Below are 12351 nucleotides of genomic sequence, written 5' to 3' on the forward strand. Positions count from 1 at the left end.
TATTTTGCATGCTTCCACTGACATTTCTTTTAAATTCGTTATGTTAATGCGAGACAATGCGTCCGCGATGTGATTTTCTTTTCCAGCAATGTACTCCACTTCGAAATCGTATTCTTCTAAATCGAGTCTTAAAAAAGGTAAGTTAAAGGGCGGTGGTCGGTTTTGATTTTGAATTTTCTACCATAGACGTATGGTCTGAAGAATGTTATGGCCCAATGGATTTCTGCTAGCTCTTTTTCTATTGTAGCTTTGTTTGTTTCGCCTTTTGTAAAGGATCTAGAGGCGTAAGCGATTGGTAACTGTTTGCCATCATGTTCCTGGCTAAGGACTGCTCCGCAAGCATACCCACTAGCGTCTGTTGTTATGCAGAATTCTTTATTGAAGTCGCGGTATTGCAAAAGTTTTGGGCTGATTAATGCTTCCTTTAAATAGACAAAAGCTTTTTGACATTCTTCTGTCCAGTCAAAGGAAACATTCTCTTTGCAAAGCCTAGTTAATTTTCTTGAGTATTCTGCGAAATTCGGTACAAATCTTCTGTAATAATTGCAGAACGCTACGAATCTTTTAACTTCATCTGCTGTTTTTGGTGTTGGGTAATTTTGAACTATCTCAAATTTGCTTGGGTCGGGTAGTATTCCCTCGCTTGTGCATTTATGTCCTAGATAAGTTACCTCTTCGCTGAAAAATAGGCATTTGTCTGGATGTAATTTTAAGTTGTATTTCCTACAAGTATCAAAAACATCTCTTAAGTTTTTCAGCATGTGTTTTTCTGAACACCCTAGTACAACTAAATCATCCATATATAGAAAGGCTTGGGATGGTTTGAGGCCTGCAAATGCCAGTGTCATCATTCTTTGGAATGAGTTTGGTGCTACTTTTAATCCATAGGGTAGTCTTCTAAATCTATATGTACCATTGTCTGCTGTGAACGAGGTTATATCTCTAGAATCTTGGTGTAATTCTATTTGGTGAAAACCTGACATAAGGTCAAGGCATGAAAAATATTTTGCTCTTCCAAGTTGGTCTAAAATATCATTAATTCTTGGAAGTGGAAATTTATCCGCTGCTAGTTTTTTGTTTACTTGTCTGTAGTCAACTACCAGTCTCCATCTTTTTTCAGTATTACCTGGTAGTGATTTTTTAGGTACCAGTAAAATGGGGCTGTTATACTCTGATATTGAGGGTTCTATAATGTCATCTTCGATCAGTTTATTAACCTGTTTGCTTATTTCTCCTTTTTGAGTTTCGGGCAATCTATAGTTTTTTATGTATACTGGTGTGTCATCTTTCATGTGTAATTTTTGCTTATAAAAATTATTAGACGAGATTGGTTCTGTTTCTAGTGCAAATATGTCTATAAATTCTGTGCATAATGAGGTTAATTCTGAATTGACAAATTTTGGGAAATTTTTAGTTAATCTTTTTAATTTTTCTGTGTCATTACTTTGTTTATTGCGTGTGTTTGTTTTAATTAAATTGTAGTCATCTAAATTTTCATTATGTATTTTGTAATTTTGAATAGTTGTATTTTTGTGTGTGGTGTTTATAATTCTGACAAAAGTTTGTTCTTTATTTGTGATTGTGTTTGCTATGAAAATTCCCTCAGATAATTGTTGATGGGGTATGAAGATGGTTTTATTATCAGAGTTTACTGTTACTTGTCTAATGACTTCAGATCTAGCAGGGATCGTAATTGTGTTGGCAGACAGATAATTTGTTAGGTACATTGTGATTGTTTGGGGAAAATCATATGGTCTTAGGATTAGTTTATCCTCCTTTTTGCCATAATCTAGAATACAATTATATTTTTTTATAAAGTCCAAACCTATTATTCCATCACATGGTATTGGAAAGTCGTCTTCTACGACGTGAAATTTATGATAAATTAGAAGGTCGTCTCCTTTTAAATCAGCTTTAATTGTGCCTAATGTACTGGTTATACCCTGACCAATGCCCTTTAAGTCTGTTATTTGTTCTGTATTTATTTTTGTATGACTAAGTACTTGGTTCTTTTTAATTATGGAGATATCTGCTCCTGTGTCTACTAAAAAATTTGAAATCGAGTTATTTAGTGTTGTTTTTGTAGATATATAACTATTTAAGTGTAAGTTTAGTACACATATTTTTCTATCTACTGATTTTGAAGTGGAGTTTCGTGGTTTCCTGCTGGGTACAATTTCGAACGTTACGAGTCTGGTTGTATTGTCTATTGACATTTTGGGTGTGTTCTCCTCTTTGAGCATTATTATTTGTTACTGTGTTATTATTGTATCTCGACTGTGGTCTAAATCTTCTGCCTCGGTAATTCCCATAGTTGTTACTTCGGTAACCTCCACGGAAATTACTTCGATATTGGTTTTGTTGACGAATGTTTAGGATTGCATTCGAACTGCCTGTGATTTCCGTGCAGCTGTTTGTGAATTTTGAGATTGCGTCGTTCATTGTTGTGAACGTTCCTGCTTGCATTATCATTTTCACTTTGTCATTGGAGCAGTTCTTATACATAGCTTTTACTGCTGCTTGGGTAGCATATCTCGTTGCTAAGTCTGGGTTAAGTCCATCCGAGATATAAGCTCCTTCCAATGATCTGGTGATTTTTTCTATTTCAGCAGTATACTGGTTTGCAGTTTTGCTGCGTTGTTGGATATTCAGGAGTTTTGCTGTTAAAACTTCTACTGATTCTCCCTTTATTGCAGTTTTTAGTTTATTTTTTATTTGAGCGATTGTATTTCGTTACTTATGAAGTTCCTGGCCGTGCCTTTTAACTTTGTCTTTATCATGGTTATAGCTAAAGCTTCATGGGTATCCTTGATTTGGTCTAAAATAACAAGAGCATCTAAGAAACTGTGTAAATTTTCAGGCTTGCCATCAAACTCTGGCAGCACTGATGAGGCAGTTTTGATAAACTCTACTACCGTTTGTGCCATTGTGACGTTTATGAGTGGGTTATTCAGTGGTTTATGATCTTCCACTGATGGGGTTTGGCTAAATGATGGTGAAGGGGTACGGTTTCTTGAAGGTTCAGCTAGAACGGTATTAAAAGCACTGTTGAGAAAATTTGTTAAGCCTCTTTTTGGTGGTCGGCAGTAATTATGTGATTTACTTTACTAATCAATTCTTTTATAACATTTAAGGCTTCTAAAATTATGTTTAAATGTTTTGCTATCGTTTCTGTTTTTATGGTAGTACTTTTGTTTATGCACTTGTATGATTTATCTGCTTTTAATTTTTCTTCTGATAGCGCTTCTAAGATTTGTTCCCATTTGTTCATTTCTATCTTGGCGGGAAATGGAAATTCTAAACTTGAAGGGTTTTGATAAGGGTGACCTAATCGTTCCAATTTACTAAGAAAATATTTATGCTCATTTTTTATTTTTTATTTTTCAATTCTTTAATTTTTTCTTTCAATTTTATTCTATCCTCCTTATTGGTAGTGATATTTAGTACTTTAAAGGTTTCAGCTATTTCCTTCTTTTTTTTAAATTGTTTACCTCCCCGTTTTCTTTTTCTTATTATTGTCGGGGAAGGTATTATAGGAATTGTTTCCTTCTTATAAAGATTGTTCCGTCTCCGATATTCCTCTATTGTAATCGGAGTTGGACCTTGTTTAGTTGTTTTATTTATTTTAATTTCTTCTGCTAATTTTATAAATTCCCTAATGGTGTCTTCGCACTTCTTAAAGACTTTGTGAAAATCTTCCTCAGTTTTTATTTCTTGCATAACTAAAGGAGATAGCTGAGCCTTTGTTTTTCAAATTGAATAGTACAGATTTTCTATTTAAAAGATATTTGTTCAATGTTTAAAAAAAATTGCAACTAATTTTATCTCCTACTTAAAGAGAAGAGAAAAAAAAATCCTAAGCAAAAACTTTCGTTTTTGCTAATGGTTTAGCGTCCCTGAGGCCGCTCAATTGATTCTAAAAATGTATACTTAAATATTTATAACTCCTTGTCGGTCTGGATGTAGTTTGCCGTTAATTTGCTGTTGCTGAAGATTTCCAACATTTATTCCACCTCTTTTGCTTATATTTGATCCGTCATTTTTATTCCAGCTTGCTTACGTTTTTATTTGATCCGTTCTCCTTATTGCCTTTTTATACCACTTCGCGTATGCGTTTACTTGATCAGTCATCCTTCGATTCTGATTTGCTCCAATTTTCATAACTGATGATTTTGGTTTTAATTTGTTCAGCTCCTGATGATGTTAGCAAAAACATTTTTGAATCCTGTTTGTAGCGTAAAATATCTTCTTTCTTTGTATCTTGTTACGTTCAGGACTACTTTAGTTTGGCAGGATCTTTAGTCCTTTCTTTTCAAATTCTTGGCAGTTAGTGAGCTGTTTGTGAGATGGCAGGATCTCTGTCCAGGCAAGATCTAGCGAATTTTGCTTATGAGCAAATTTTCAGCTAAGTTAAGATCAAGCTGGCAGGATCTTCTCCAGTCAGAACGTTTTAGCAGCTGTGCTGATTTTTGTTCTGAGCTGGCAGGATCGCCATGAAATATTCGTAATTGAAAGACGTTGCACGTTTGATTGTGCGACATTAAGTCTCTCCTTTATTGAATAAATTATTGTCTTTTATACTAATTTAGTTAACCTATACATTCATAAATATCTTAATACTAATAACTAAAAATAAGTACATAGGAAATGGGTTATGCATACATGTACGTTTGTATACAGTCTTTGTATACATGTAGTTTTGTATGCATAACTCCATACATGTAGTGTTGTGCAATTTGCAGCGTCAGCTGATCAGTTTGAATATTTTGGTATTTTCCCACAATTAGTTGAATGTTTGTATGTATATTACAATGGGTTGTGTGTTTATATGTATAATTTATTAATTGTGATATGTGTCTCATATTCGGCATTCCGTGCCGTCTGGGTTAGTTCAATAATTGTAATATGATTATTACTAAAATATATTTGAATTTTTTATGCGTAAAGCAGCAAGTATGTTACAGTAGGTGTGGCATATAATGATACAATACAGTGTGTGACGTATAATGCTACAATTGGAATGCTCTCTGCCGTAATTTGCGCGCTGTTTAGACTTTGCGTTAACAGCATCTACTGAAGTGCGCTTATTTTGTTTTTGCATATCATTTGCATGTTTTTCTACTATTTCGGCTGCCCTTACCATTTCCCCTGCTTTAGGTAAAGTCAAATCTCTTTGTTCAAGCAATTTTTTACGGAGTCTATTACTGTTTGTGCCCGTAACTATATTATCATGAATCATCCTATCTGCGTCAGCATATCCACAATTTTTTACCAATTTACGCAAATCTAACAAGTATAAGTCAAAGGGCTCGTTTTCCTCTTGCCGTCTCGAATTAAACATGAACGCTTCATACACCTCGTTTTTCTTTCGTGTGCAATAGTTTTCAATAGCTTCAAATACCGTTTTGTAAATTTTCTTGTCCGCATCAGACAAACCTAATGTATTAAAACTTTCTATTGTTTCCGCTCCGCAGGCGTTTAAAAATATTCCCACCTTCTGCGGATCTTTCCTGCCATCCAATTCAATCGCAATAGCATAAATCTCAAAATTTTGTTTAAGCACGCGCCAGTTTTCGGCACATTACCATCGAGTCTTAATGGGTCTGTCCTCCGGACGTCAAAATTACTTAAATTATTTGTAGCCAATTCGGTATCTGCTTCTTAATACTCTTCGCTGTCCTTAGAATCCTCGGATTTTATCGTACTTTTTGTTTCATTTCTTGTTTTCACCATTAGTTTTTATACCGGCTGCGCCATGTGTTATTCGCTTGCTCGCGTGTATCAAACTGCTTTATTGTTAGTTTCATTGTAATATTACAGTTTGAGAACTTATAGATAAAGGGTTGCCATATAACAAGTATATAACAGTGTTTCAAAGGATACTAAATAAGTACCTGTAACAAGTTTTCCATTACCACTTTCGCCCACTATTTCAACTGTACCATTGATGATAATAATGATTCCGTTATCGATTTCGTTTATGCCTCTGTTATGACTTGGTATGTTTGAGCATTTAACTTTTAGACCCGAGACTAACTGTTGTCCACAGGTGTTTATGTTCAACATTTTGCAGAATGTTGCAAACGTGGATTTTTCACACTGCACAGCATGGGCCGCCTTTCCGCACTCTGCTACGGTATTGATATCTTCATAATTTAGAACTCGGTTTTGATGTGGCACGGCGAATATGGTAAGTTTCTTACATATAATGTTAGGCATTGAATATTTTATTATGGAGTATAAACTATTGATATTTTGAACAACTGTAATTTTTGACATCCTCAATATGTCTATTTTAGTTACATTTGTTGACTGCTCATTCATTATTTTTATTATGTCAGTGTTACCTAATATTACTGGACTAACTAAATTAAGTTTGGCCAAAAGTAAAGCCGTTATGACATTTTGCAATTCAACAATTATTATTCTGTTTCTGGCCAAAATCATTCCAAATACATTTTCTGTAGCTACTAACGATTTGTTTTGAGAAGAAATGATTTTGTTTAATGTGTTAGTGATTTCCCAAATTTTTTGCTGAATATTGGTATTTATCCTATACTGCCTATTATTGGAGTCAACGAGTACGTCCTGTCTCATCTGTAATTTCTGAAAATTGTCAACGTCAGGGGTACCATCTTTTTTTGATCCTACTCTAATTATTTCCGACTGAGCTTTCTCTGCCTATTGTAGAAAATAAATAATTTACATTTCCTCGCCCTGTATTCCGCGTTCTTTAATATATCAGGAATACCGTATTTTGGAATGAAATGACGAAACCGTGTTTAATTATAATACATTTAATAATAGTGATTAATTATTTAAAAGAGTTAATGAATGATGTGAGAAAATTAACTAATTGAAAAATATATATATTAACTCATTAAACGCTAGTGTTACATATATGTAACGTTTAAAGCACTATATTTATATACGATTTTTCAAAATTTGCAATTTTAAATGTTTCAAACTTTTAAATAAGAATCGCAGTAAACATAGCAAAGCGTGAGAGTGCACTACAATTTAGCTCTTCTGTTTAGTATAACAAAATCAATAGAGCGTTGAAGGCGAAGCAAATTTCACATACGTAAAAAAACTATCCAAATGGGAACACGCTATCGGTAAGTAGTAATTTTAGCAAAGTGCAAGACATTATGTGAAATGTTTGTTCTACATATTTTAATAATTTTACGAATGCATGTGTTCGTATAAAAAAAGATATGAAAATAACTGTACTTATAAGTTTTTTTTTTCGTTTCTTGTAAGCGTGACATATATGACACGCTCGCGGGTTCGCTTTATGTATAAACATTTATATAAAGATTTGTGCGGGCAATGTAAAAGTATAATATTTGTTGGTTACCAGGGAAAAACTATCTGTCGAGGATATTTGCGCCGTTTTGGAGGAATTCAATAACAATGAAGAAGATGAAGTGGAAGCTATTTATATCGAGGCACCTGATGCGGGCGCTCTTTCAGGTGAAGATTCCGGTGATGAAGACAGGGGAAGTTTAGAAAACTTGCCACATACACAGATTGTAGAGGAGTGTGAAGTAGTAATAAGTAAAAAGACCGACGTCGAAGAGAACCCCGACTTCAATATAGACACTGAAATTTTAGACTACTTGAATCATTCCCTGTCGGATTTAGAAGTAAACCTTTTGGAAGAATCATTTTCTTCTGAGAAAGCACCCGAAAAGCCGAGTACATCGCTGTCAGCTCAAAAGCCTAAGGAAAAAGCCAATAATCGTCGTCGCAAGGCAGCTTCAACGCAACCACATAGTAAAGCAAAGAGAACCAAGCCATCCTTTACATGGGTCGATGATAACACCCAACATCGAGTTCCAATTTTTCCTAACGGTAATTACAGTGACTGCATCAACTTAGAGCCATGCGAGCAGTTCCAAAAGTTTTTTGATGACGATTTATTGCAAATGCTATGTGACGAGTCAAACAGGTATTCAGTCCTAAATAATAATGGGAACCCAAATATTACAGTGAGAGAAATGAAGGTCTTTTTGGGAATTATGATAATAAGTGGATATACCTATTCTCCAAACAAAGAAGCATATTGGAGCGTTGACAAAGATATTCAAAATGGTGTTATTATTGACTCAATGAGACGTGATCGTTTTCGAGTGATTTTCAGAAACTTGCACTTTATTGACCCAGAAAAGATAGATTTATCAGACAAAATATGGAAATTGAGACCCATAACGGATGCTCTGAAGGTGAAGTTCGCAAAAAACTTTCATCCAGAACAGAATTCGTCCTACGATGAATCAATGGTGGAATACTACGGCAGGCATGGTTGTAAACAATTTATTAGAGGCAAACCATTGAGATTTGGATATAAAATGTGGTGCCTAAATACGCCTTCCGGCTATCTGCTAAACTTTGAGATGTATCAGGGGAAAAACCCTAGAACAAACGAGGAATACGCTGCAGGCTATGGAAAGAACGCTGCTCCTTTATTTTCAATGATTGATGAATTTGATGAAACGTGGAAGCCACTTCCCTTTCGATTCTTTTTTGATAATCTCTTCACTTCAATACCTGTTTTACTTGGACTAAAAAAATATGGATATGAAGGAACTGGAACCATTCGTCAAAATTATATACCAAACTCTTGTCCTTTTCCACTGAAGGATAAGTTGAAGAAAATGGAACGCGGTTATATTGCTAGTTCTCGGATTTCTGAGTGTGGTATTATAGTCACAAAATGGGTAGACAATGCAGCAGTTTCCATCGCATCAACATTATTTGGAAAGGAGCCAGTCGGGAAAGCTATAAGGTACTCTAGAGCTGAACATGCCAAGGTTCAGGTTCAAATTCCAAATGCTGTTGTAATGTACAATAAGAATATGGGTGGCACGGACCGCATGGACCAAAACGTCAACGCTTACCGGACCGGAGCTAGAGGAAAAAAGTGGTGGTTTTCAATTTTTACATGGTTGGTTGATGTATCCATTCAAAATGCTTGGCTCCTACATAGAAGAGGCGGACAAGGGTTAACCCAACTACAGTTTAGAAGAAGCATTGCTAATCACTTTTGTCGCACTTATGCAGAAGTCCGAGGTCCATGGGGATTTAGACGTCCGGAATCTCAAATCGAACTTGATGCTAGATATGACCTAGTTGGTCATTTCATAGTTAGAAACCCCACCAGGAGAAGATGTGCTGGATACAACTGCCAGCGATCTATAAATACGAAATGTGTAAAGTGCGACGTAGGTTTTTGCGTGGATTGTTTCTACAACTTCCACTTTATACCAACTTGAGTGTCCTTTCCAAGCTTCAAATTTACGAATATTCCATATCTTTATATGTACAAAATAAAATTGATGAATTATATTGAATAAAAATGTTAATTTTCATGTTAGTATGAAAAATTTTATTACATAATAGAAACACGCGAGTGTTACATATATGTCACGGGTCGTTCAGACTCATCAGGATAGAGGTCGAAACTTTTAGTTGCAGTTTTGGGTACATATTAGTCCTTGTAGTAGCCACAAAAAATTTGGTTGTTCTAACTTTGCTATTTAGCTTTCGCGTTTAATGGGTTAAGTTAGGCAGCTCGCTGTTAAATCTCTCTGACCCAACTGACTACTTGACTGTTGCGCTCAAGGTTGAAGCAGGGTTGCTGAAGATTGGTTGCGATTATTTTCTTTCGAGCTGCCACATGTTTAAAGTCGGCTTCTCCTGACTATACTAGCGCCCTCGCTTTTGTTGTGTTAACAGTGCTTCACCCCATTCAATGGGCAAGACCACTCACAAATTATTATCAAAATCCTCTAACTGGAGTTCAAGGAAACTGGCAATTTCAACAGGGACGGGCCATAGGGAGATTGGTGTTGGCGGCGTAGGTTCCACATTACAATTGAAAAAATGCTTTGTGTCATGTTGGGACACATCGTATGTAGGACATATATTACGTGTGTCGGGTTTGATTCTGGACAATTAAGAGTTTAACCGGTTACAGTATCCAGAACGAAGTTGGCCCAGGGTGACTCGTCTCTCTCTGGATAGTGTGTTTTATTCTTCTGCAAGGGTAGGATATTGCATTTAATAACAGGGTTCACGGGGAGCGTTCTCAAAAGCGTTTACCGATTCTATGTGGGTTTGGCTTAGATCCTACTTATGCTTGTCTGGATCAAACGCTGTCTTGGCAGGTGCCGGATATCGTCATAGTACATAGGGAGATGTTCCCTTGACCCCCGTGGAAGCGGGCCTGATCAAGCAGTTGTTTGCTGGGATATTCTGGTTTGTGGCAATGCCTGTTCAGAATTTCGTTGTGCTCTTTAGTGTTGAGCTCTTTAACCTCACTATGTAGGCGGGGGCAGTTTTGATCGCGGCATTTTGACAGATCTGCAGCATTTTCTAGCATGTGTTTTTAAGACCAGGCGACCAAACTGGTGACGCGTAGTTCATGAACGGCCGGCCAATTGCTCGGAAGTAAAGAAACTAGAAAGATCGGGAGATAGATGTTTATTTTAGAAAGTAATTCATCAATTGGAGGGCCAGGTCGCTATGTCATAGTCGTGTAGTCGTCGGCATAGAAAATGATTGTAACTCCTTCTCTTGGGGAAGGGTGTTTTGATATGTAGAAATTAAGCAGAAGCGGGGATAGGACACCAGCCTGTGCTACCCCTGTCTAATTTTTCTAGGTTTTGAGATATCGTTCTCAAATTGAACCGAGGCTTGCCGACCATTCACATAAATTGCGGTCCATTTCTTAGGCAAGGGGGAAGGTGTGAGCCTTCTATGTCTTGGATAAGCATGCCGTGGTTGACTGTGTCAAACGCTTTTGACAAGTCAAGTGCCACGATCACCGTCCTATGATGAGGTTTTTCCTAATTTAGTCCTTAATTAGTCGTGAGTGTTTATGGCGTTTAGCGCGGTGGTGCTGCTGTGCATTTTGCGGAAGCCACGTTGGTGGGTGTCTAGGCGAAGATTTGCGTTGAAGTGAGAGAGCAAGGCGGTTTCTAATGTCTTCGCTATATGGCGAAAGGAGTGATATCGGTCGATATGACTCTCCTTCTATAGCTGGTTTACCAGGCTTTAGTAGTGGAATTATCCTTGCCATTTTCCATTATTCGGGATTGACAAAGAACTTCAGCGACAGGTTGAAAACGTGCGTCAGATAGTTTATTCCCTCAGCGCCAAGGTGGTTTAACGTGGGCAAGTCTATTCCGTTTGCGCCTATTCCAGGGCGGGCCAGTGCCTAGGTCTTTTTAAACCTTTTTTTCCACGTATAAGTTTATTTCTTAGTCATCTATTAACTTTTACCAAGACTGTGTCCCCAGCGTTATATGATTTACTTTGACGGTCTTTATTATGGTATTTGAGATTGGAAGCCTGCGTCTCCTCGATACCATCTCGCATTGATTCGGTGACTCTGACAGAATGATTATGAAGAATATCGATTGGTTTTTTATTTGTTACCGAATGAATGGACTCGTTATACCCTATAATAGCATGCAAAATAAGATCAACAGTCTCACTTAGATTCCTCTCCAATCTCAAGCGCCTCGCTATTTCAGCTATTGTGCTGTGGAATCGGTCAACCTGACCATTAGAGGTACTATGTAGTGGAGGTGCATTAACTATTTGCACATTATTAAGTCCATCAGCATAGATTTCACAGTGTGAGAATTAAGAGACTTCATTGTCGCAATACATAGTCGTCACATATGGGAATATATTGAGCAGTTACAAGATTGATGGCTTTACATCTATTATGGTTCTTGACGCAATTTTTTGCACAATAGCAAATTTAGAAAACTTATCTTTGCAAGTCAAGGAATACTTTTGGTCAGTCGAAAAAATATCAATATGCAAAATTTCTCCGACAGAAGATGAGATCGGTGTAGCAGCAACAACATGCTTTTTTGGAGGTCGTTCGTATTTTGATTTTGAACATATCCTACTGTTGGACACAACCTCTTTCGCCCTTTTATCCGTCTTTGGGAAAAAATAGTCCGCCAATATTTGTTTAACATTTTCCTGGGCAGCTCTGTGAGCTCTATTATATCTGTGGTTATTATTTCCTGCTGACCATTTTGATCAAAAATATCTATAACCATCCTTTTGGAATTTAACATTGGGATAGATCTCAACCAAGCGATGCTGAATCTTTGCGAAAACATGGAGGCTACAATGTATCGAATTTACCACGTCACTGTTAATAACCTCTGGCAATATCGCAAAAAGTGATTCCACATCATGAAACCAAATGACGTGTCTTGTTTTGCACACAGACTATATTAAGTTTGATTGGAAAATGATTGGTTGTACAGGTATAAATGAATCGAGATAGATATAGACTTCCATATATCAAAATCATCAGTA

Source organism: Eurosta solidaginis, chromosome X (genome assembly GCF_040869045.1).
Source record: "Eurosta solidaginis isolate ZX-2024a chromosome X, ASM4086904v1, whole genome shotgun sequence".
NCBI lineage: Eukaryota > Metazoa > Arthropoda > Insecta > Diptera > Tephritidae > Eurosta > Eurosta solidaginis.